This window comes from Anser cygnoides, chromosome 27 (genome assembly GCF_040182565.1).
Source record: "Anser cygnoides isolate HZ-2024a breed goose chromosome 27, Taihu_goose_T2T_genome, whole genome shotgun sequence".
Lineage (NCBI taxonomy): Eukaryota > Metazoa > Chordata > Aves > Anseriformes > Anatidae > Anser > Anser cygnoides.
In genome coordinates, this window is record NC_089899.1 from 4552394 (window position 1) to 4579381 (window position 26988).

Consider the following 26988-nt stretch of genomic DNA (forward strand, 5'->3'; position numbering starts at 1 on the left):
TCGTGCCCATGGCAGGGGTGGGATGGGGTGGGCTTTGAGGTCCCTTCCAACCCAAACCACTCCATAGTTCTGTGATACTAAATTAGGAGGCACTGTTGACTGCAACGGTAGAGAGGCCTTGCAGAAAGATCTTGATAAACCAGAAGGCTGGGCAATCACCAACAATACAAAATGTAAAAAGAGCAAGTGACGTATTCTGTACCCTGGGATTTGTACAGACTGGGGGACAAGAGGCCCCAAACCATTCTATGATTCTGTGACCTGGAAGGTAGCTCCAGGCCACCCGTTATCAGTGAAAGGCTCTGACAGGCTTCTCCATGAGCCTCTATAGATTCTTTTTAGGCAGCTCTTTAACTTCCCTTTTTAATGCTGTTTTAAGTGCCATTACAAAAAAAAAAAAAAAAAAAAAAAAAAAAACAAACACGATTTTCACAAAACTGGCTTATCTTCTCCCTGACTGCAAGAGGGTTCGCTTTCAGCACACTACAGCCGCTGCCACAGGCTGGATCCGCCGCGTGTGCCCCCCGACTGCCCGCCCCGCTCGGGGCTTGCTCCGAGGAGCCGCCAGCGCCGCAGCCCCGGCTCCTCGCCTAAAATGGCGGCCGGCAGCGCCGGCGGCCTGGCGCGGCTCGGCGACGGCCGGCAGGTAGCGGGCCGCGGGCAGAACCCGGGCCCCGCCGCAACGCTGCTGCCGCCCGCCCCTCTCCGCCTCCGGGGCCGGCCCCGCCCGGCCGCGGCGCCCCCGGCCCGGCCCTCGGGGTGGGTAAAATGGCGGCGGCGCGGCCCGGGGCTGGGCGGCCCGCAGGGGGCTGAGCGCCTGCTGCTGCTCCGGCCTCGGCGCCGCGGCCTCGGGGCTCTGCCCGCCCGCCCGCAGGGGGTGCTCCGGCTGCCCTGGGGTGCTCCGGCTGCCCTGGGGTGCTGCCCTTCCCTTGTGAAGTGGCGCCGAGATGAAAGGTGTCCTGGTGCGCTCCTTCCCGGTGTCTTCATTCTTCGTGTTTCTTTTCTTCCTGTAGGGTCTCGCGTTGTTTTCTGATTTCTGCTTGCTCTTCGCACCGCCTTCTTTGCTCTTTCCTGTTGCTTTCTCTTCTCAGGTCTCAGCCACCAGCCCTGTGTTATCTCCTGGCTCCCCGCTGCCCCTTCCAACAAATGCCCTGGCGTTGCCCCCAGGGTGTTGCTTACCTAATGCCCTGCTTTACTCTCCTTTTGGTTTGTGGTCCAACACGGTGATCTCATTAGGCACGCTTGAGGGCTCCTGTGTTGCTCTGCTGTCAGCATCCTTCCCAGGAATACTTTCTGGTTTTTGTTTGTGGAGTTTCTCTGTGCTCACTGTTTCTGGTATGCTGTGGCTCTGATGAACTCTGTGCTTTCAACTTTGCTCTTGAAGGTGATTTCCTCCCCAGGGATCTGGCCTCGTAATATCAGTTGTTCATCGTGCTTCATCCTCTTCAGAAGCTCCTTCTGCTGGTCGCTTGCAGAAGGATGGAGTTGTATCTGGTGTTTCGCTCCCATAGCAGTTACCTTCGTTGTGGTTAATTGTGATGTCTCATTTTGTTCTGCCTGTGTTGCCTTGTGAATTATATCACCTGGGGTACGTTTGCCTCTGTCTTGCACTGCTGTAAGATCACTCCCTTGTAAGCTTTAAGGGAACTGTGGGAGAACTTTGTGGCCTTCCTTGGGTCAGCACAGAACACACTGCATTGAGCTTCGCACAGCACGCAGTGGGCGTGATGGCCGGCGCACTTGTTAGTTCACGTTTCCGTGTGCTGAGCTTCTCCAATTAAACCACGCTTAATCACTTGTGGACAGATTTAGATAAGTTACAATATAACTTACAATAAATGCAGTTATAAGCTTTTAATGAAGCTGATTTTTCTCTGCCACTTTAATTTTCATGTATGCATGAATAGCCTTTGTAAGCCCCCCCATTTGTTGAGCAGTAGTCACGCTATTTATTAGCCTAGCTTTTGAAGTCTTGTCCTATACAGTTTAGTAGACAATAAGATCCTTCCACAGTGAAATAAAGTGGAGGGAAGCTAAATGGAAGCTTTCTGGTTGCCAGTAATCATCTTTATTCCATGCTCATTATTTATGAAGCTTGTGGTTGCGTATAGTTTCATACTGGCTGTGAATAGTATCTACTGAAATTATTTAAGCTGATGCAGTGCTTATTTGTAGCATAGTTCTGTTTGTGTAGTGATCTGTTAATTTTCTATTGCAATTCAAATCTAAAAGTATAACAGTTTTTATTGTTAATCATACTGCATATGTCAGACTAAACAGAGAAGCTTGTGTCTGGGAAGTACATGGAATACTTTTTGACAAATCTGTTTATGTGTTTAAATTTTGGCACTTCAGATCCCTTCTTAAATCACAGTAACTTGCTGGTAGCATGCTTTCGTGTGCTCAATCTCTGGTGTATACGAGTGAAGGATGAAGTGTTTTTTGTAGTAGAATATATCACTACTGCGTATTGCTTACTAGCCATGGCCCGTGCCTGATCTCGTTGCATCCTGTAACCTTGCTTAGCCTAGAAAGTTAGGCTGAGCTTACTGACCACGTTCTGTAGTCTCAGCTGGTGTGAAAATGACTTTAAATTTGTCATTAAGGCAATATTAACTACGTTTCTTATCTTCCAGTCCTTGAAACTTCATGATGATGTTAAGCAATAATAAAATGCACAGCAAACGTTCTGTTTACATTGTTTTTGTTTCCCCAAAGACCTGGGGGAAAACACCCGTTTTTTGTGTATTTTGGAGCATTTGGCAAAACATACTGCTGCAGCGGCCGTGTGTGAACTTGTAGTAGGGAGTTATGAAGAGCTCGATAGGTGCTTTAAGAATGGTTATTTGAGAATAGTGTCTTATTCCTGAGATTAAGTATTTGTTGCCACAAAAACAAATACATAGGAATAGATCTACTGACCTGTTCTTACATCGTTCAGATGTGTACAGTGATATAACTGCCTTACTGAAACCATAAGTTGGGTTTGCATGCATCAGCAATGGAAAGCCCATTGATACTGCTGCCAAACTAAAACTATTTGGACTAGCACCAACAGTAATAACATAGCATGCCGTGCGTTTAATGTCTGACATGAATGTTTCCCTTCACTGACAGAAGTTTATAATTTCCAGAGCATGTATTCGTGATGGTCTTAATATGGAAAATGTGGTGATATGAACACCCTAATGGCTAAGGCATCTCCCAGGTTTTCTGAAGTAATTGGTTGGCTTGAACATTTATCACACTGTCTCTTACCACCACCATGGAAGCAATAAAGCACTACAGAATTACTGTGTTATCAGACTTTGAGTGTCTTTGTACTTCAAGGATATATTTCAAAATTCTCGGAGAGACTGTAAAGGGACAGGGTTTTATGGAGGAAGGCGTGATTGTACCTGTTCTTGTAAGTGAAAGTTTGAAACATCGAAGCCTGGTTGGATCTGGTGTGGTAGTAACATGAGTTGCTACAGGGACCAAGTTTGGAGGAAGCTTAAGCAACAAATTAGATTAGAATCCTAGCTAAGAACAATGTAATTGTTGAGCTAAGCATACCAGTTTGTGACAAATACTTGGCAAAGCAACCTGTAGTCTTGATCGGCTTTTATCCCCAAACATATCTTGAAAATGCAAAAGGAGATAAGTGCTTTAGATAATCCTTTCACTTAATACGTTATACAGTGACGTGCAAGATCTGTCTGTGGAGATTGTCCGTCAGTTAACTAATCAAAGTGCCAGCAGATGTGTGGCTATCCGGTTGTGTGTCTGACAGTTGTTATTTATTTGTTTTCTGGTATGACATGTATCGTTAGCATAGTAACAACCCAAGCCCTGTCTTGCAAAAATTTCTCTCAAGAACATCTTAAAGATGATGAAAAGTACTGGAGTCAAAACTGACCTGGGGAAAATTCACATGCGGTTTCCGTTCAGGCGTGTCTGAACATCATGTGCGAGCACTCAGGTATGACCGAAAACAATTCAAAACGGCCCCAGGCATATCAAGTGTGGCCTTCAGACAGCATCGTTACAGCCCAGTATGGAGGCTGAAATGTCTGCCCTATCCTCCTTAGCCAACCCTGCTGAGTCCACTGCAGCACGCAGGCGTTTAAGCTGTCTTGTGTGAGCTGGAAGTTAGTTGTCCTGTGCTACAGCCTGCTCTGTTCTAGCACGACCTCTCATGTTTTAATCAAAGTTCAGCAATAGATGTAGGTGTCACGTCTACTGTCTGTATGATACTGAATCTTTTCCCACACTACAGTTTAAACTGAGTGAGCAGTAAGCTCCCGAGGAAAGGAGGTCTCTCTTCTGTGAAATAATGTTTTAGGATCTGATAGCAAGAACAAATGTTTTCCCTACTTTACAGGTTAAGATTGTGTATTCAGTGCATTTTAGATTTGCTAGTTAACTACCTCTAAGATAATGTTTTAAAATATCTCTTATGAACAGTACTGTATACCAAAGTCTTTGTGACTAAATAATTTGTTTGATAAAAGTTACGATACATTCACCTATGCATTACTTCATTTTTTTTTTTTTAACTTTTAAGTGTTCACCTGTAGTGTAGAAGATGCCTCCACTTCAATGTTTTAGCTTGTTTCAAGAGCTCAATCTGATAATAAACTGAAATAAAGGCCATGATGTAGATCCAGCTTTCTTTTTTTTTTAATGGCAAATACTAGTTCTGGTGAGGATGAGAAGCTGTTAGGCTTTGAAGACTTAGGTATGATGCTTTTGAGTTTACAGAATTAAGTATATGAATTCTTTTGTTTTTCTCTTTCCCTCCCTTGTTCTTCAGTATCTTCTGAAGTCTCTTTACAAAGGCTGATGATTCTAGTTTCTGTCTTCAACGCTTTTTTTGCTGAATGGAGATGAATGCTTGTAATTATTCTAGTAATACTATATTCTAGTAATACTAGTATCCAAGCTTAAAATGTCTCCAATTTAAATGTAAACTATTACCTATGACTTTCCATTTTAATAGTTTATGGAGTTAGAAAAAGTAAATAAATTTGTTACCCTAACTTCACCTGTGAAGTTAAATACCTAAGCATGGAAACAACTGGCATGATAAATTATACTCTTTGCAATTTTTGACTTTTTAAAAATAAAATCTCTATTTGGATATTGAAGGGAACCACGGCTTCAGAATAATACATGCACTTGCAATGTAATGTAGGTACAGCAAGAGAAGGGATGATCTTTTAGTTTCCTACCTTCCTTGGTAAGGAGATAAAGTGTATGTTCTGAAAGGGCTTTAACAGCAAGTTCTTATGTCCATTTTCCTCATGCAATTGAATAGTGTCTCTTCAAGTAACTTGCTCTGTTAGCTGTTACGACACATGAACCAAATGAACTTTTTCCTCTCTTCAGTTTTATATCTCTATGGTCTAAGCTTCCCCACTGTGATAAACTAATATACAGAACTGTATGCAGAATACTGGAATACTGCCTTGTGTGGCTCATGCTTCAATTTATATCTTGTAGCAAACTAAAACTTATGAATACAGAAACAGGGTAATCAACTTAAGGACATACAAAAAGATACTTACTTTTTAAATCAAGTTTACAATAAAACTTGCAAGGTAGATATCGAAGAGTTATATTTTTCATGAGAGAACAGCATCAGCTATGGTAACTCATGGGGCCTGAGTTACTGCTGCTTTGTCCACGTAGACAAAGGAAAGGAGCAGCTTTTATTGTGATCGAAGGAATAACTACAGAAATCCCGCATTGACTTGTTAACTAATAAAATAGCGTAGGGCTTGTCATACTGGGCAGAAGCCCTTTGGCAGTTTTGAGTGATGTTAATCCTTAGTTACTACGAAGTCAACAGCTATTTGTTTACTGATTGGCATATTCACATTTTTCATGTGACTATATCTTCGCTCTGCTTCTAATCGGTCATGGCCTTAATTTTATAACACAGACCCGAAGTGCAGCATTACTCGGTCTTCATAAGCTGACTGGCCTGCAGGGTGGTGTTAAAATGTGGTAGCAGTAGATTCTGTGCATGGAAGCTGGGTCTGCTAAATAAAACTTCGGGGGGTTTTGTTGTTGTTTCACAGTGCTCAGCCAGCCACACTTTAATCACATGCAACCAGTGGAGCGAGCTATAGCGTGCAGCGATGTCCTGCATTGGCACCTCTCGTACTCATAGCACAGACTGTCAGGCCGCTTACAGCCTTTGCCTCTGGACTCTATCAGACACAGTCAGGGCAGGACTATGGTTGAGGATGTGCTTAGTAGAAAATCATTCCCCAGCCTGTCAAAACACCAAACTTTCAGGATTTAATACCTGGGAGTTTTTAGTTGGTAACCTGTATTCACAGTATTTGTTTATCGAAATTACACAGTCGAGACAGTAATGTTTAAGGTTCTTTATTCTCCGTGTGTCTAGTCTCTAATTCAAAAGACTTGGTCGTCACTATCTTCAGTTTTCTTCATGCCCACGCACTTCGTTTCAGCACTTAAATGTTGATTTCAGGTAACAGGGTAATGAAAAGAAAACCCAGCTCTTGAGCATCCTCTGCCACACAGCAGTTTAATGGAACTTTAATTTTACCTCTGAATATTCCTCCTCAGGTAACTGGAAGTACTAGGCAGTGCATCAGGGCTAATAAAGCTGAGCTTCGGGTCTATGCTCATGCAAATAATTCTCAAGTTAGTCTTGTCAGCAGCACTGCATCTCAGGCAGTGACTGCATGGTGTGTGCGCATACCAAATTATGGATGTGTTTCTGAGCTTTCAGCACCTACATTTATTGCCTGGATTCCAGGCAGGATTTTTGATCCTTTTGGGAGGAGTTGCTTGCAGTCATCAGTGGCTATTAGTCGGCCAGATAGAGCAGATAGAACGTACCTGTTCGCGATAAAGATTCAGGCTGCATCAGGAAAAAAAGGATGTGCCCTCGTATTTCTGAGGTGGCCTGTAGGCAGTAAGTGCTCCAGATGAATTAAAATAGGAATTTTCTGTTTGACACAGTATCAACATATTAAGATCTTACAACTTTTTTTCTTACTCATAGTAAAGTGTCAGTTTTGGAGTGTATTGAACTCTAACCACTATGATTTATTAGCAGAAATTATTACTACATCCCAAGAGGTTACTTTTGTCTCTTTGGTACTCAGAACTTATTTTGCTGGCATATTTGTTCCTTGACTCTGGACCACATTTAATTTTGAGACTTAGGCTGAATTTGCAGACCTGTTTCTTAAAGGGAGCTTTTTTGTAACTATAAAGTGAGCATGTATAACATAGAAATTCAGTCTAAAATCGTATAATCTCTGCAGTACTGTTTCTGCAGTAGTTTGTCAGAATCTTTTTATTGTTCCTACCTTGCTGAGACTGCTACCAGAGAGCAAAGTGCAGCTGATATCAGCATTTCCTAGGGACTTTTGTCTCACTAGAGTATTCTGTTCTCATGCTTTAAAGATAATGAAGTGAGTCATTGTCTTTACATCTCATGTGATTTATTATAGACATATCTCTCTAATGCTTTCTGAGAAAAAAACAGATCTTTTGTTCAAACTGGTGGCTTTGAACTAGTAGGCTGGTTGAGAGTTTGCTTAACTAGGGAGTTGCTTTGATTTATTTTTTTAATCTATATACTGAGAACACTTCAGCAGACAATGGAGCTCACAGGAGCTTTTTGGTGATTTATTTTTATAGGTATACTGCTTTGGCATCAAGGAAGAATAGATTCATCAGCACCTTTTAATCTACATAGATATGTCAGTGGTTCTATTTTCCTCCTGAAAAAGACTTAGCTGCACTGGATGCAGGTTGGTTGCTCTGATGGAGTAGTAGACTGGGCACCTTGAAGAAAAAGGTCAACTTCTGAAGCTTTGAGAGTATAGCAAACTTCCTAGGCTGAGCATCAATACAGGCCATGTGTTAACATCTCCAAGCCATTCTATCGTTAGCATTTGATATACTTACTTGTTATCTAGTTCAGCTTCTGCTGTGAGGAAGGCAAAGCAGAGTTATAACAAGTAGAATAAAAGGAAAATTAAGTTTAGGCATCTCTCCTAACCCAAAGGATATATTTGTAGCAGCAAGTATCAAACTGCTGCCAAGTGTTGGATGTGATGTTTGAAGGAGGATCAGAATCTGCAAATAACAGGTGAAAGGACTGTGAACTGCAGAGTAGCTCTGTGTGTAGACACACTTGTACTTGGGTGGAAAATACTGATAATTCTTGCTAGATGCTTCCTGCGTGGTAAAAGAAGTGAAGAGCCATTCTGCAGAGCGCAGAGAACAGGACATCTATGTACCTCCACTATTAAACAATTTCTAAGTTACAAGCCTTCATTACCTACAGTGGCAACTCTTTTGCTGGTCAATGTTTAATAGCAGCAATAGTAAGTCTATAGACCTGATGACCTAAAGGAAAGAAGCAACTGCCTTTTTTTCCTCTTACTTCAAAACAACATGCTTAAACAACTTTTAAATTATTAGTGATGTGACTAAATTTTTTGAAGTGTTGCATATCCCTGCTGTTGTACAGATGACAGTGAGGATTATGGGGGTTGCCAGATTAGTTTTTGGAATAAACCACGTGGTTTATACAGGAAGAAATCCCTTCTGGTGCTGAAGGCTGTGAACTCCCTGAGTTTCCATGGACCAATAGGAGAACAAAATTGCATGCATCTTTTTTTTTTTTCAGAATACCTGTATCACAGTTCTGTAATAAGTATGATAATAACTTCAATTTCCTGGCTATAGAAGGTGCTGGGATCTGGTGCTACAATACTACTATATTATTGTGTGATTCTTTGATACTAGCTGTAGAGTGCAGTGATAGTCACACTGTTATTTTAATCTTTGCAGAGTGAAGCATGGGTCAGTATAGTCATTAATTGCCTGAAAAAGAAGCATTGAATATCCAGAGTTGGAAGGAATCCACAGGGATCCTTGAGACCATCTCCTGGCTTCACACAGGACCACCTAAAAATCAGAACATGTGTCTGAGAGAATAGTCCAAACCCTTCCTGAACTCCAGCAGGTTCGTCGCTGTGCCCACTGCCCTGGGGAGCCTGTTCAGTGCCTGACCACCTCTGGGTGCAGAACCTTTCCCTAACCCCCAGCCTGACCCTCCCCTGTCCCAGCTCCATGCCGTTCCCTCGGGTCCTGTCGCTGTCCCCAGAGAGCAGAGCTCAGCGCCTGCCCCTCCGCTCCCCTCGTGAGGGAGCTGCAGGCCGCCATGAGGCCTCCCCTCAGCCTCCTCTTCTCTGGGCTGAACAACCCAAGGGAACTCAGCCACTCCTCACACGTCTTGCCCTCCATACCCTTCACCATCTTCATAGCCCTCCTTCAGGGGCTCTCTAATAGCTTTATGTCCTTCTTATACTGTGGTGCCCAAACCTGCACGTGGCGCTCGAGGCGAGGCCGCGGCAGGCAGAGCAGTGTAGGACAATCCCTTCCTTCACCCAGCTGGCAGTGCCGGGCCTGAGGCACCCCAAAAGGTTGGCCCTGTTGGCTGCCAGGGCCCGCTGCTGACTGGTGCCGCTTTGTATGCACTTGGGTTCTGCATCCAGACCACTGAGAAAAACACTGAATAGAACCATCCTTAAAAGGAAGGCAAGCAGCGACATGATCTGATATTAAGTTAGGTAGGGCAGAACAGTGAGGAATTATAGCCCCAGTACATGACTGAATAGCTAGTTTTCCCCCAGTCTTTACTTTTGTAAATTGTTCTAGCTTTTCTGCAATGTAATAGACTGTGACGGCTACTCAGGAACAAGAATTTGGAGTTTTATAGTGTTCAGCAGAAGTTTATTGAATATTAGAGAGTAAGAACAAAAATAGCAAACAGAAGACAGCTTTATACTCCTGTTTCAAATAATGGCAGTGGCTTTGCCCTTTGCTTGGATACTGACTGTATGCAATTCTCTGTTCCTATTGTCTTGGAAAGGATATGGTAGGACTTGGAAAGGGCCTGAGGCTAGTGACAGAGGTGATCTAAAGCATAGCATAGCTTCCATAGCAAGAATGACTTAGTGGGCTCGGACTCCTCAGCCTGGGAGAGATGATTTAAAGCAGATACTAGATGTTTACTGGATCTGAAGTGGCAAGAAGCAGCGGGATAGGAACTGACTGTTCACTGTCTCTTCCAGTACTATGCAAGCTCAGGTTTACAATTGAAGCTGTTAGGAGTTAGCTTCAAAGCAAACAAAAGGAGGTGATGGTTCTTGCAGTGGATATTAGGTCAGGGGAAGTTCTTGCTCAAGGATGTTGTGTCTGCAAAAAGATAAAGGAGGAAAAAAGGAGACTGAGCAAATATTTGAAAGGTATTTTGAGAGTAACCAACGGACAAGTTATGTCAGGCTTGGGATATTCACAGAGCTGATAACTGAAGCAGAAAGAGTTGCAAGGGAGTATTCTGTACTACCTCTCCCTTGGAATTTGCTTGTAGGCACCACCGGAGACAGGATAATGCACTATATAATCCTGAATGGTCTTACTGCTAGATAGTACCTTTCTGATAGATTTAACACAGTTGCTTTATCACTGTTGCATGATTTTCTTTTCTGTATGGGCTTCATTTTGCAGAAGTTGTCTCTGCCTTCTGTGTAAGCTGGTCTAGACTCCCTCTGTAGGCAACAGAAAGCAATAGCTGCGACGAGTTATCTTTTGAAGGTGCCTGTTTCTCTCTGACCAGAGAGAACAGACAGGCTCGATAGCTTGCATGTCCTCTGGATGGTGGCCAACAGACAGTCACAGTACCAGGGATTTTGTTTTGACCTGCCACTGATGGGAAGCCCGCAGACCCCAGGCATCTGTCAGGGTAAATGGATGACTAAAGAAGTTATTGCAGGTTGTACTGACCTAAGACTTATTTCTTGAGGGACATGATTTTTTTCCCTTATACAATGTGTCCCAGTCCTTAACAAGTATTTCTGGATATTGCTGTTAATGAATCACCTTTGACTTCCTGGTGAATTTCAGATAAATGCTCCTAGACTTTAGCATGTCATCTGCTCCTTTTGAATGGTAAGAGATGTTTCTTATTTATCAGTTTTCTAGATACTTCTAGAGTGTCAAAATAATTAAATCTTACTCTTTTCTTCCCCATTGCATGAATATACAGCTTGAATGTGTATCTGTCATACTAGCAAGAGCATGGGATTTTGTATTTTTTAATGAGGTCTTGTATCTTGCTTTAGAAATTTGCAGCATACCCTAACCTTGGGGTGACTCACACTGAGCACTGTGTGTAATTGGAATGAAACCTCTCAAAGGAGTGAATTAAAGCTGCCTTCTTGTTGTGAGTTACTGTCAGTGATTCCTGCTGTTTCCCCTGCACCTCCAGCTGAGCTCTCCTAGAGAAAGCACAATTAGCCTGCTTCCTGCTCCCACATAATTCCCTGCCAATACCACCAAAATGCCCTTAAATGTTTTTTTCTATAAATAACCTCATTACCTACTGTTCATAAATCAAATATGCGAATTGTCTGCCGTCTGTCAAGTCAGTCACTTATAAATGATTTTTTACCACAGTGTTTTCTTAGTCTTTTTGCTCTGTTGGAATTCCATATGCATTATAATTACAGTTATGAACAACAAACATCTGCAAGCAACTGTGAGAGCAAGCAGTACTACCAGCCAGCACCTGCCTGTTCAGCTGCAACATCCTGCTAGCGATTCATACTCCCCACCAAGTGAGTGTTTCTGGAATCCAGCAGTGGTGTCTTCTGTACGTATGTTTTATTTTAACATTCTTGTAGTATAGGCAGGTTTAGAATTGGTTCTCAAATACAACAGTTAAAACATTAACAAAAAAACAACTGAGGCCACTACTTGTAGCTGCAGGAGGAAATGAGCCTCCTGCTCTTTTCGGAGAAGCCTCTCTCTCAACTGAAAGAGAATAGTTTCTTCAGTCTGAAGTGGTTACTATGAATTGTCTCTTTTAGCTCAAATACCTGTTTCATATCAGGTGTTCAGTTCTCCTAAACAGGTTATTTTTAATGCACGTTCTGAAACAAAATAAGAAATTGGAGAAATTATTTTCACTTCCCTCCTTTGTGTCTTTATAAGCAGAAAACATAACATGCTACTTTGCAATTATGTCTCCAGACAAAATTTGAAGTAGCTTGAATGCATAAGTAATATTTATTTGTTTATCTGTTGAGAAAGTATGATGATATGAACTGTGGATTATAAACATGCTTCATGAATTCCTTGAAACTATGCTAGATAAAGTGATATTTTTACAGCATTGCATGTGAGAAATCAAAATGAAACTATCACAGAATCAGTATTTCACCTTTTCAGTGGGTGACTCCATCACTGATTTCTTTTTTGTTTTGTGGGGAATAGGTAAACTGTTTGTGAGCCTGTAAAACATATTCCTCAAGCTCCTGGACATATTTCTATATTTAGAAACTTAAAATAGTGAGCAGTATATTCATATCTGAAATTGTTGAGTAACATCTTCTTGAGGAAGCAAGAAGTGCTAAAAACTGGCTTACATTTTGCTAATCCTTATTTTTTTTCTTCTGATATTTTAGTGCTGTTAAAAGCTTTCTTTTCCAGATAAAATGTAAATATTTTGATAAGAAAACTGCATTTATCAAAGTATGGTGTGTGTCAAATTTATCTGAGAGAAGAGCATCTGTTTTTTTACTTGCTTATCTTTGACTCAATTTTCCCATACTTTACAAATCTACTGAACTCTTCAGAGAACAAATGGATAAAAATAACTAATTTTTAATGAAGTTTCACTCAGCTTTTCAGATTTTTTTAAGTTAAGATTGCTAGAAATCTGTAAAGTAAACTTGAAAGCAGATGTAGCAGGTAATTGGAGGTGAAGAGTGAGTGTGTTCTGAAGCCTTCTTTTCCGACAAACATTTTCCCTTAATATTGATGAAATATGAAATAATAAAATAAATTATAATGACTGTACAGGAAGTAATATTTAAAATTTAGCCCCTAGGAAAGAATACAGCAGGGATTCTTACATCAAGCATTTAAAAATATAAGTTATTCAGCCTTAATGAGGCATCACAGTAGGTGCCTTGCTTCCAGCAATGATATTGGAAGCTTTAGGACAAGCTTGAAGTCACACAGACTTCAGCTTAATCATTTGGTGGTCATGGTGTGAGGGGAGGGTTTATTCTTGGCTTCAGCGGTGATACTTGACAGTTGAAAGTAATTACATTTAGTTGTATTTGCTGAAATACAAACTTACTATTGGCTGAATTATCTGATTCCACACTTAGCTTTCTGACCTCCTCTGGCAGCAAATTTTGCAGGTTAACTACATGCTGCTTGAAGAAGCGCTTCTCACTTCTGGACTTCAGAAGACTTATTGCTAAGTAGGTCCCTCTCATCTACAGAAGCAGCTACCTTGAATTTTAATAAGAGGATGATGTTCCAATACAAAATGCAGTAGAGCAGCCTCTCTATCCAGATCTTGTACTCGGCTCCCCTTTTTCTGAAGCAGTGCTCTCTTCTCAACTTGTCCAGGTTTGTTCCTGGTGCTGGTTAACTTTGTTCAGTTCTCAAGCCTTTTTACTCTAATCTGCAGCCTGATTTTATGCCATGGAAGGAGCACCTGGTGCATTGAAATGGTGCCTCAGTGGATGTGCTTGCAACACCTGTGGTGTTGCTGGTTCAGCACCAAAGGAGCTGTGGCCACAGTACTGCAGTGGCTGTTCCTGTTCTGCTTAGTACTAGGAAAGTGGAAGCAGAAAAAGCAAAACAACTTTTCCTTATTCTGTTCACTTAATTACAAAATGAAATCATAACCTGGAGAATGTGCAAAATGATAATGATCAAAATCAGTTTAGGAGGAAAAAGCTCTGCTCTGCACTGGTGCAGGCTCATCTTAAGTACTTTTGTGGCAGGTTTGGGTGCCACAATATAAGAAGGACATGAAACTACTAGAGAGTGCCCAAAGGAGGGCTACAAAGAATGTGAAGGGTCTGGAAGGCAAGATGTGTGGGGCAAGATGTATGAGGAGCGGATGAGGTCCCTTGGTTTGTTCAGCCCAGAGCAGAGCAGGCCGAGGGGAGGCCTCATGGCGGCCTGCAGCTCCCTCACGAGGGGAGCGGAGGGGCAGGCGCTGAGCTCTGTGCTCAGCGACAGGACCCGAGGGAACAGCATGGAGCTGGGACAGGGGAGGGTCAGGCTGGGGGTTAGGGAAAGGTTCTGCACCCAGAGGTGGTCAGGCACTGAACAGGCTCCCCAGGGCAGTGGGCACAGCAACGAACCTGCCAGAGTTAGGAAGCGTTTGGACTATTCTCTCAGACACATGGTGTGATTTTTAGGTGGTCCTGTGTGGAGCCAGGAGTTGGACTCAATGATCAGGCACAGGCAGCGGAAGCAGGGACACGTGGTCTGGGAAGAGTACAGGGATGTAGTCCGGATGTGCAGGGGTAGGATAAGGAAAGTCAAGGCATGGATGAAACTGAGCTTGGCAAGGGATGCAAAGAATAACAGGAAGGATTATTTAGATACGTTGCTCAGAAAAGAAAGGCCAGGGAGAATGTACCCCCTCTGCTGGATGAGAAGGGTGAACTGGTAATGACAGACATGGAGAAGGCTGAGGTACTCAACTTCTTTGCCTCAGTCTTCACTGCCAGTCAGGCTTCCCAAGTCTTTTGTTTCTCTGAACCTGCAGATGGAGGCTGGGGGAGCAAAGTGCCACCCGCTGTAAGTGAAGAGCAGGTCTGAGACCACCTGATGAAACTAAACAAGTACAAGTCTATGGGGCTTGATGAGACGCATCCTAGGGTCCTAAAGGAATTGGCTGATGTACTTGCCAAGCCTCTCTCCATCATATCTGAAAAGTCCTGGCAATCAGGCGAAGTCCCTGGTGACTGGAAAAAGGGAAACATCGCTCCCATTTTTAAAAAGGGTAGAAAGGAGGACCTGGGGAACTACAGACCAGTGAGCCTCATCTCTGTGCCTGGGAAGATCATGGAACAGATCCTCCTGGAGGCAATGTCAAGGCACATGCAAGACAAAGAGGTGATCTGAGACAGCCAGCATTGCTTTACCAAGGGTAAAGGGTGCCTGACTATTCTGGTGGCCTGCTATGATGGAGTGACTGCATCAGTTGACAAGGGAAGACTGACCAATGTCATCTCCTTGGACTTCTGTAAGGCCTTTGACACAGTCCCACATGACATCCTGGTCTCCAAATTGGAGAGAGATGGATTTGATGGGTGGACCACTCACTGAATAAGGTGTTGGCTTGAAGGTCTCACCCAGAGAGTGGTGGTCAATGGGTCTATGTCCAGGTGGAGGCTGGTGATGAGTGGTGTCCCTCAGGGGTCTGTCCTGGGACCGGTACTATTTATTATCTTTATCAGTGACATAGTGGGATTGAGTGCACCCTCAGCAAATTTGCAGGTGACACCAGTCTGAGTGGTGCAGTTGATACAACAGAAGGAAGGGATGCCATCCAAAGGGACCTGGATAAGTTGGAGAAGTGGGCCCATGTGAACCTAATGAGCTTCAACAAATCCAAGTGCAAGGTGCTGCACCTGGGCTGGGGCAATCCCGGACATGCATACAGAGTGGGAGAAGAACTCATTGAGAGCAGTCCTTTAATTTTAAAATTAAAGACATTTGAGTGTAAACTTGGACTTCATGTGACTTGACAAGGATGGATTTGATATGCATGTGTACTTCTCTTCTGAAAAATGCTGAACTTATAAAAGTGAACTTATAAAAGTAATCAGTTCTACAGTTTTCAAATAAATCTTGTTCTTCTGCAAATTCAGCTGCAGGTTTAAGAAACTTAGTATAACTGTGAAGAATCTGTAGTACTTCAAAAACTGATAGATATTCAAGTCAAATTTGGAATGAATGTTATAAGGGTATAGTTATAACTGACCAACTTCTATAACCACAGAATTCTTATGTGACACATTCAACAACGTTTAATACACCTGAGCTTAATTTAGGAGTTTCTTAACCTTTACACTCTTTGCCAAACCTAGCAAACAGCTGTGTGACTGTTCAGCTCTAAAACACTTCCATGGCTAATTTCCTTATGATAAGAAATGTGAAGTCAGTTTTCCTGGTACTGAAAGCAATTTTGGTTTTAATAACCAGGTTTCTGTTGTGTTCAGCCCTGGCAATTGACTGCACTGTGGCTCAGAGAGGACTAATTCTGGAATCCTTCCTGGCTTTTTTTTGATATGACTGCCATCTAACATTTGAAATATGATTTAATCTGTGCCAAAGTCTATAGCTCTCATTAATTCAATGTATCTGATGTTTTGGTGGTTTGGCAGATGATTAACTAAAGATATTATCTTGAGCTTACGAAGGTAAAGAAGGATGTGGGATGTATTCCAGAAGCTTTCACCTTTACCCTTTACCAATCAGAATCATGATGTGTGCCATCATTTATCCTCAGAAGAGCTAGAGAGGTTAGTTTGAGCCTCTCTTAAAAATTCTTCCAGATTTGTGATACCAATTTGGATTTTGTTTGGTCTTTTCCTTCTCTGAGATGGGAAATCAAGGCTTGGAATTAAACTCTGAATTCAGAAGCTGAATACAAAGCGCTGCCCCTGGTTTTCACAAACCTCACAGTTTACGTTATTCAGAACATGAGATTATCAAGTTGATACCATGAAAAAGCCTGCAGGAAAGTAGGCACGGCACAAAGTTCAAGATGAAATCTATAGGATCATTGTGGTTTTTTTGGTTGGTTGTTTCTTTGTTTGTTTTTGTTTAAGCATTTATCTGTGAAATCAAACAACTTGTACAGTTATTTACTGAGACAGATGTCCAGTAGCCCAGAACCTTGGCACAGTCAACTTCCAATAGTCCTGTCCAACATACCTAACTAACAACTTGTATTCTTAAGACGTTTCTTAGACAACCTTTTACTGTTTTAGGAAGAAAGTGTGTTTTATTGATATGCTAAACATCTTTTTCCTGACTAATTTATATGAAAGTTTGTGAATAGATCTAGGGTGCTTTTTGTCCTGCAAACGGTTACTGATATGTCAATTTAATGCCTGAAATCAGAGCTAGCTGTTCCCATTGAAGAATGTGTGGATCTTATGGCGGATCAGTGGTTAGCACTGAATTTGAACCTTAATAAAAGCTGGGAAACCGCCTCCTTCCCTACTGCACCCTTAGCAGGATGAAGCGCCAGTCCCATCTCACTGGTTGCTGATGTGGAAAATGTTGATGTTTTTCCAAGGTTAAGGTTTATCAAGTTAAGCCCAACTGTTTTTTTTTCTAAATTCAGACGGGTTTGAAGTTTGAGTAAGTGAGAAAACTTACTGAGTAGCTGTGTGGATTTTTTTTTTTTTAAGATCTAGTCTGGTGGTCAAGATCATGTTTTTATTAACTCATTAGTTTATTAGTCAGTGGCACGATGTCCAAGGTTATTTAAGGTGATGTCACCCCTGGACTTCTGAGCACAGCTGTAGTTTTTTACTTCTGTTTAGTGAAGTGAAACAAATTCTTGCAGAGTACTGTAATGTCTTACGAAAAGAGTATACGTACCAACCAAGAAGTTACCACATTTAAAACTCCTACAGTTTTTCAGAAGCAAGCATGTGATATGCCTGTAACTGCCTGATTTCTTTGAACTGTTGTCCACAGCAGTTGCGATTCTTAGTCAGTGCCTTCCAAAAGGGTCCTTAGCTCTCTGTATTTTGTGAGGTGACATGCATCTAACCAAGCCTACAATATAGTAACCTGAATCTAAATCAGCTGTTAGGTGTGCTCCACAGCCAGCAAAAAGCTAATCGTTTTAATTGTACTAGACAGATATGTTTAGTTGTGTTTAAGTCTTACACCCAAGCTGACTGATTGTTTAAGGAGCCTGAAATGATTAGGTCGCATGTGAGTTCCTATTGCAGTGTGAGTCAGTAAAGGGCGATTCATCAAGCTGTTTGCACTTGTGAGCATTTTATATATTGCAGGTTTGGATGGGACTCTGAAGTGAGGGTTTTTTAATTCTTTTTTTTTAAATTTGACTTTCTGGAAATTTTCCATTTATTTTCGGAAGACATTTAGTGTTTCTGTAGGAAAAAAACAGTACTGCCATTGAAAGCAAAATGAATGTGGTGCCCTGTTTGATTGCAGACTTACCGGGAGCGCTTAGAATGACAAAAGCACAGAAAGAAAGAAGCTGTTCAGAAGACAGGAAACCAAGGAAACAGGAGCCCCTGCAGGGTTCAAAAACAGCCTCAATGTGAGCTCTGTGATGTCCCTTGCACAGGAGCAGGTGCGTGTGTAGCACATATCCGGGGAACCTTCAGAAAGCGAGATAGGTTTTAATGTTAAGAACACAACAGAGCATGCGTATGGCAAGTAAAAGATCTTTAAGAAATATTTCTGAAAGAGAAAACGTGATACAGATGTGCTTTAAGTCAGTTTGCTGCACTAAATGAACTCTTGGGATAACCAAATGTGATCCGAGCATGTGTGTTGCTCAGCTTTGCCAAACATCCCTCTAAAACTGCAAGGTACACTGAGAAAGCTTAACTGTTGTAAAAAAAAAAATGTTTCTGTATCATTTTTTCTCTAAACTCATGTTAAAGTGATTTTACAGTTAACAGGGAAATAACTCTATCACTTAAAAACACACACACAAAAAAACAACTAAGCATAGCAGAATCAAAGCTTGTTTATGACTGTTCAAGCCAATATCTCTAAAAACCTTCTCCTTCAAGTGTTCAGCCATCTTTGGGCTTAGTTCTATGTCTCATCTAAGCTATGACTATGAAAATATCTGAGTATTTTCTGGTTCTTCACTTGGCCTGGGTAGAAGATCTTGTACTTATGAGTGGCTCATGTGGTCATTCAGAGTTGTCTGTGTTTAAGTAAGGATACAAATCTTTTAGCATAAATGTTGGTTTTGTGTTGCATTAGGAGTGTAAAGCTCAGCGATAAATTTAATCCCCTACAGTCAAATACTATAATAATTGCTATAGTGACAAATTGGGGAAAGTTATGTTGGGGACAAATAGCTGACAATAGCATGATGAATTTTTAACTTAAATGCTGTTAAGAATGTCTTCCTAAATAGTAAACTTCATAAATAGTAAAGAACTGGGCTACTAATCCATTTTCTTCATGCACTGCTGAAATACAGGGAACAAGCAACAGAAGATGATGAAACCAGAAGCAGGGCTGCAGTTGTTTCTGAAAACGTACCTGGAGGGCTGCTGGATTTCACAACCTGTTTTACATGACCATGTGGAAGATGTTAACATCTTTCCTCTCAAGGTAAATTACTATGTAAGGTTTTCAATTTCAGACATACTATTTTAATGTAATTTCAACATTGCTTTCTCAGCAACACATGACCAATGCTTGTTGAATTTATTCCATACTATTTAATTTCATTAGGGTGACAGGTGTTGTCTTGTTACTGCGTATGAACAGATCATGTTCTAGTTAAATTTCCATGTGAGGTTTTCAGTCCTTGTGGAGCCCTTTGCAGCTTAAGGGGATGTTGTCTTTCTTTCCTGTCTTAAATAGCAATGTAACAAAGCTATTAAAGTAGCTGTTGTAAATTACTCAGTGGGTTGGCACAATTTTAATACGGAATAAGTACGTGTGTCTTTTAAAAGTACATTCTGCTGTAAAACATTTCTGCTGTAAATGCAAAATAATTTTTACTGTCCTGGGTAGATACCCTGAACAACATGTTTTACCTCTCAGACAGGAAATAATGAAGGAAAAATATTTGACTTCATTGTGAGCTCCAAGTGCAGTTTTGATGGCTTCAGTGCTGAGGATATGCATGTTAAGCAGTGAAGAGGAACAGACTGCAATACCAGGTATGAATGGAGATGTCATCTTGTTATGCTGAGCTAAAGTGATTCTGGTTAGCAGTTCCCAGAATACCAAAGGAGACCACTATCCAATGCATTACTTTTTTAATGTAAAATATAATATTTTATCAAATGTAGAAAAGAGCAGGGTAAGTTAAAGTATTGGATAGCAATTCCTTCCCTTGTCAAAAAAAAAAAAAGATTCCTGTGTTTTGTGCACTTGATAGATCACATTATCAAGACTCTTATCTATCTGATTTAGTTTGAGGAGAACGAGAGAATTTTAGTATTCTATGAATATTTAGTGGGTGACTCAAGTGGATTTTCTGCATTTTGTCAATGCTTAACTGGTAAACATTGTCTTGTTTCAAAACTGAAATTAAATGTCTTAGAGATCTTCAAAACAACTCTGAGCTCTTTTTATTTCACCAGGATGAATTCCTTGTACACCCCAAGAATATAGATAGACTCAATCAGTCGGTGTGTTCATTGAAGTATGCTATATTCCAGCTGTCTCATGATAAAACTGGCCAATAGTTTTTGATAGAATTAGCTTCCTATCTCTCCTTTTCCCTTGCTGTCAAAGGTTTCTTGCATGGAGTGCAGCCGGGGAACACACCATCTTTTGTCCAACCACTGTTTAGAAAGAGTTTTGTCTCCTTCAGCTTGAATGAAGACAACAATCTAGTTAAACACTTTACAGAGCTTATGTGCCACCAGGGTCTGGGCCCTGCGATAGGTAGGGATCTGTCTGGCACCTCTTCTGGACATGCTTACCCTATACAACCAATGAAGAATATGCAGCTGCTGTATTTAAGGGACTAAAAGCACATCTAGAACTTCCTTTTTCTTTTATCCGAAAGTTTAAGCTTGAACATCAGTTTTATTCTATATTGCAGTAGGAGGCTTCTTTTTCTCATATTGTTAGTCCATTTATATGATAGCTCTGGAAGCTTTTCTAAAATGCTTTATGATTTACTTATAGGAAAAAAGGTTCTAGATCTAATATACAAGGAGATGATGAAAAAACAAAACCAAAAGATTCTGATAAAGAGACAGAGTGAGGAAAAGCAGTGTAGACACATAGGAATCAGGCAAGTCACCCATACAAAAATGGGTTTTCCTGGGGTTCTGTTGGAATCGCTTCTGTTCTTTTTTATTTATTTAGTTAGTTAGTTTGAAGTTGAAATTATCTTTCTTTTACTTAGCTCTTTTTTTCTAATGTAGGTATTCTTGACCTGGGTGGATTTTAAGTTGGTTACAAACTCATTTCTTTTCAGTGTCCCTGAATTCAGATTTGCCAAATGGTTGCACATTTCCATTTTTAAAAAATATTTATAATTATTATATTTTTTTAAAATAATTTGAGAAAATATTCTACCCTCCTCTTCCAGAGACTAGAATTAATGCACAAAATGCTTTGGTCATGTCTGAAAAAGAGGAGGTGAATGGCTCCTTCGTAGGCCTGCTGCAAAGCCATATCCCTTGAGAGAAGTATATATATATATATTTGTTATCGTTGTTTTAAGTTTTATTGCTCTAGGACTATTCCTTTTAAATGAAGAAGCTGATGTGTTGGCTTGTCCATAGTGGCTGTTATTCAGTTCTTTGTAACTGAACACACAATGCTTCAACGCATGCTGCTTGTCTCTTCCTGTCTGGGAGAGATGTTCTTACATAGTCAGTGGAGGGAACAGACAGCGTAATTAAATGTGTTGTCCAGCTGTTATCACCTGGTCGTCTTAAATGAAGAGGGGAATCTATAGCTGTGTTGTGGTTTTGGCTGGGCTGGAGTTAATTTAGTAGCTGGTATGGTGCTGTGTTTTGGATTTAAGATGAGGGTAATGCTGGTAACACACTGTTTCAGTTGTTGCATTGCAGAGCTTGCACAGAGGTGGGACTTCTCAGCTTCTGGCGCTGCTCCCCCAGCCTCCTCACTGGCAGGGCACAAGAGGAGGGGACACAGCCAGGACAGCTGACCCCAACTGGCCAAAGGGATATCCCATACCAGGTGGTGTCATGCTGAACAATATGGGATGGCTGGATGGGGTGAACGGGGTGGCTGCTTGGGGTCTGGCGGAGCATCAGTTAGTGATGGTGAGCAGTTGCATTTTGCATCGCTTGTTTTGTGTATTCTGTTTCTTTGTTTGTCTTCCTTTCCCTTTTTCTTATGAAACTGTCCTTACCTCAACCCATGACTACTTGCATTTTTCTTTTCAATTCTCTCCCCCATCCCACAGGGGATGGGAGGTCAGAGAATGTCTGTGTGGTGCTTAGCTACCTGCTGGGTTAAATCACAACGAGCTGTAATGCAGCAAAGGAACGTTTTCCAGAAGTACCAGTAAGATGATGGCGGATGAGTCCAAATACTGCTCTAGTGGCAGCACAGCAAACAATTACCCTGAGAAATCATTAAGTGCACCAGTTTCAACGTGAGTCATTTTGTGTACAGCAAGCAAAAGAGGAAAGCTTGTGTTTACTTTCTGCTATCTACAAGTTTGACTTATGAATCACATTGCTGTACTCTGATCAATAGACACTTCTGTTACCACGCTTGGCACTTGACTGAATAATACACAGCTACTTCAGGCTGGAAATCAGCATGCATAGTTTAGGTGTGTTCCTACATCTTCCGCTGCTTTCTTGTTAACCAGAGCATGTGAATAGCGATTAAGTGTTGTTTGCAAACAGTCTGGTATTTAGCTGACCAGAGGACAGCTCCTTTGAGACTGGGACTAGCTTAACATTGTTCAAACTGTATTTAATGCAACTGTGTAACTTTTACTTTTTTTTTTTTTGTACGTCTATTAGGTTCTTTGAAGACAACTGGTACTGCAGATAGAGGTGGAGAAGTGAGTTACAATGGGAAGGGCAGCGGCTTCCTGTGGGCAGACCTGACATGCTGTTACCTTTCCTGGTGGGTGACCATTGACTGTCTTTCTTAAAAATGAATCTGTACTAGTACCACTTAGTGAGTTTTCAAGAACAGAATATACCAGTTTTCCTAGCTCCTGAAAGGTTTAACTTTGTATTTCTCCATCTATACAGAATTGTCACCAGGACTTTAGAGTGAAAAAAGTACAGAGGTCTATTCTGTCTTGAGTTCATGTAATATTATTTAGTTTTTCAGAATAAATAGTTCTTCATACTCTGGAGTTGCTTGAAGGCCTGTGTTAACATTTAACCCATCAATTAAGTACCACACAGACACTTGTTCACCACCCCACAGTGGTATGAGGGAGGGAATTGAAAAAGGTAAAAGTGCAAGAACTCATGGGTTGAGATAAGTACAGTTTAATAAGAACGTTTTGGTTTTCTTTTTCTAACAAACAAGTGATGTAAAACGCAGTCGCTCACCACCAGTTGAGCAATGCCTAGCCAGTTCCTGAGCAATGGCAGCCTCCCAGCAAACTCCCCCTGAATTTGTTGCTGAGCATAATGCCACATGGTACGGGATATCCCTTTGGCCAGTTGGGGTCAGCTGTCCTGCCTGTGTCCTCTCCCAGACTTCTCACTGGCAAGGCAGTACGAGAAGCTGAGAAGTCTTTGCTTCTGTGTAAGCACTGAAATGCAACAGCTTTAAGGAAAGGTTGAATGTGGTGTTTAGAGACCTGGTTTACTGGGTGATATTGGTGGCAGGTGGACAGCTGGACTAGATGATCCTGGAGGTCTTTTCCAACCTTAATGATTCTAAAACATCAGCGTATTACCAGCATTATCCTCATCTTAAATCCAAAACACAGCACCATACCAGTTACTAGGAAGAAAATTAACTCTATCCCCAGCAAAACCAGGACAGCCTGTAGAAAGTAATTGGCTTCTCTTTTACCTTTTGTATATCATGTCCTACCGATAGGGAAGCCCTAGGCCTTTATAATCAGCATATGATCTTATGTGGCAAGACAGGTCTTGTAGCATTGAGAATATACTTGCTAATGTCACCACCTCTGACTGCATCGAAAATGCTGCAAAGTTGTTCGTTCTGGCTCTCTGCTGGAACTGGTTTGGGAAGTGGTGGCTCTGGCTGCATTGGAGCCAAGCAATCCCTGACTTCTAATCAGCAGGCTTGCCTGAGGTGTTCACCTGCTCCTTCATCTCTTGGCACTGCAGCATGCATGAAACTTGCTGCCAAACACTCCCAGGATAGAGTATCATCAAAGAGCAGTTTTAAACCCCTCTCTCCAAGCGTGATTTCTTTGGCATGATCAATTCTACAGCTGGGCAGTACAATCCATTCAGACAGCTGGTGTACAATATACAGCAGTATGGTTTTCCCAGGGAACTTGAGTGGTTTTTCAGTTTGTTTCGGTCTGCCTGGGAAGTTTTTTTTGCTTAATTTCTTGAGAAAGACATATAGGGAAATGAAGCTCTTGCTGCATGTGTCTATGCTTGGTCTTTCCTTGGAGATCAGTGCTTTTTGTAAAAGAGAATACTCAACAAGCAGTCAATAAGATAGACCAAGTTTATCTTTGAAGGCTGCTTTTGTTGCAGTACACTACTCTAATTATCATAATATCAAAAAGTCTTATTTGTCGACTTTTATGAACTTTTTTGCTGTATTTTCATAAGCAACTTGAACTGCCATAAGGTACTGCTGAATGAAGCAGTGCTGCCTGTCTGTCTACTTGCTGCTGGCACCGACTTTCATAGGCCTTTGTTGAAAGCTGGGTTACAGGATATATGGCACGCTGCTAATTTAAACTGATTGCTAAACCTTGCTTCTAGACTAGTCTGTGCAAGTTGGTCCATCTATATGTTGATGGTAGTGCTATGACTCAAGACGTTACCTTCAAACAATTTTTAAGACTTACAGGATAAGAAGTTGTGTAGAAATTAGTGATTATGTAGCTGCTGAACTCAACTTCCTCTTTCCTCTTCATGCAACCTAGGTAATCTGTAACTAGACATGCAAAAAAAATCTCCATTGCTTGCTCAAACTTCCTTGCTGAATTTGCTTTACCACAGTTGTATTCATGCAAACCTTGTGACATAGGTGTGGTATCTGTGATAGTTCTGCTAGGATACCTTTGACACCCAAATAACCACTGAATTTCTTTTTTTCCCTCAGTCTACAAGTCTACTCATCTGATGACTCATGTCATATGACAAAACACTGTAGCATCCACTTTACAGAAGAACTCTAGTCAATCCAGATATGTTCCTCATATGGAATGTGCACTTTTGCCTTAGATTCACTGACAGGGCAAGATCTGGAGAAAGAGGAAGAAAATGAAGAGAAGAGGTAATGCATTTTTGTTAACTTCTTTATAAAGTTACCGTGAGATGATGGCAAAGTGAGATTGGTGGAAAAGCTGCAGTGTCAGGCTATATGTAGAACACCCAAGGGAATGAGGAGTGGTGCTACACCACTAAAAGAAGGGGGAAAAATAACATGTTAAGTAGTTAAGCTCTTTTATTTTTCCTGGTGTCTTTTTGTGTACAACTTTAGGAAAAACTGTATTTATATTCATAGTTCTTAAACACTTTGCTGTACTGCTGGTGCTCGGTATACAGACGTAAAATGTCTGATTTGTAAACAAAATGCAACATCTGTCCATTTCCACAGGGAAGTATTAAACTTGTCTCTTCAATTCCTATGAAAATAGTCCATAGAACAGCACTAGCTGTGACTAAAAACTATGCTTTTATATTGAGTAGAAACATTTAAAAGGACAAACGAAGTGTAAGCTTCATAGTTGTCTTCATAGCATGTTACCTAGATGGCAATTGTCATTTACATTCTTCAAATGAATAATGCAGACCCAGGACACCATATGGAGATTTCACTGTCCTCATGTCATCAGAAATACAGCCCAGTCTCACTCAAGCACATTAATAATAGATAAGTTTTGTTTTGTTTTTCAGATGGCTTGGAGTTGTTTGTGATTTAATACAAAATAGATTCAGGGCTGCTGGGAAGGGTTTTTCCCATGGCTTATCTTCAAAGAAATGTAGAAACTGAGCCCTGAATTCTGAAAGTTGTAAATTGCAAGAGTATCTTTTTTTTCCCCTCTGAGGACACAGGGATGTTCCTATTATCCTGCCATCTGCCCAGAAATGTGAACTTTCCTCCTAACAGGATATCTCAGGCTGCCTATGGAGCAGTTTTTGTTCAGATTCAGTTTTTCCTAAAATAGGAAAATGGTCATCCAGAGCATAGAACAAGTTATGCTTTCCTCTTTAAGATAAAGTTTTGCCATGCTGTGTACAGAAATGTAATGAAAAGTAAGGTCTCTGCCCTTTCGACATGGCTCATACAGGCCAATACATCAGAAGTAGAAAGTGGAAAATAAGTGCCACTGCATTCACGTGAATTAAGCAATCTCTTCTTGAACAGAAAATTTGCCAATTGAAGGAATGACATGCTGGAGAGCAAGAGCACGTTGTAGGTAGTTTTTTTCTGAAGATGGGTTTTGATGCATAAGCATGAGAGAAACAAGTTGATTTTTTTTTCTTAGTTACTTTCCAGTTACTAACAGAGGACAAATATGAAATTTCATCTGATGCTGAAGGAGCAAGTATAGTTACCTCTTCTTGCAATGAGCCAATAATGCAGGTCAGCATTTCAGTGACCTCTTCTCCTGTGCAAGAAAATACTACTAACTCCTAACAGAAGTAAGGAAATTACTGTTCAGAGTAGACAAAAAGCATTAATGTGACAAATTAAATTTGATAATTGGTGTACGTTAAAGTTGGTGTGTTGATAGAAATGGATGTTATCTGGATGCTTATGTCAAAATACATGTCACAGTGACTGCATCTCAAACCTAAAATACTCCTAAAACTCGTGGCCTAATACTTTCACCCTAACAGCTTCTTCCATGGGACGTTTTAAAGCAATTTTAATTATTAACAGTAATCTGTTAAATAGGGATTCTGATGCCGTAGTTCAAGAGCTGGTGACTTTTGGAAAGCTGTGTTGCTGACTTCGTGAGAGATACTGTCTGTGATCACAGTGCTCACAGCGTCTGTACTCCATGACTGCAGATCTCATAGATCAATTCAGTGCTAGTTTGGTAGCAACTGTTATACCATAAACAAAATTTTAAGTGTATGCTTAGGCTATTTCCAGTAGCATTTTGGGTCATAAAAATTTGATTAAGATGCAAAGAAAATTGTGTTCTTCGTAGAGGTAGCAAAAGTGTTTCAGCCCGATCTGTGTGATACTTCAAATCAGCAGGAACACCCAGAATTGCAGGCTGCTCTTCATTGTCTTAAATGTTTCCTGTGT

At 41.1% G+C, this 26988-nt stretch overlaps 1 long non-coding RNA gene across 32 annotated transcripts in view; it reads left to right on the plus strand.

Annotated features, from left to right (window-relative positions):
• Positions 1-565: 565 nt before the first annotated feature.
• Positions 566-26988, plus strand: part of LOC106045689 (uncharacterized) — a 30243-nt gene continuing 3820 nt past the window's right edge. For 6 of the 32 annotated variants that reach the window (XR_010826751.1, XR_010826771.1, XR_010826768.1 and 3 more), the window contains exons 1-8: positions 566-11660; positions 18061-18202; positions 19073-19206; positions 19645-19763; positions 21152-22372; positions 22569-22674; positions 24826-24999; positions 26216-26372. This is a non-coding gene — a long non-coding RNA (uncharacterized lncRNA). Of the gene's footprint in view, positions 11696-13241; positions 13468-16274; positions 16386-18060; positions 18285-19072; positions 19207-19644; positions 19764-21151; positions 22373-22568; positions 22675-24825; positions 25000-26215; positions 26373-26988 lie in introns of all 32 variants that reach the window. The other 26 variants (XR_010826769.1, XR_010826782.1, XR_010826770.1 and 23 more) reach the window with 25 other exon arrangements.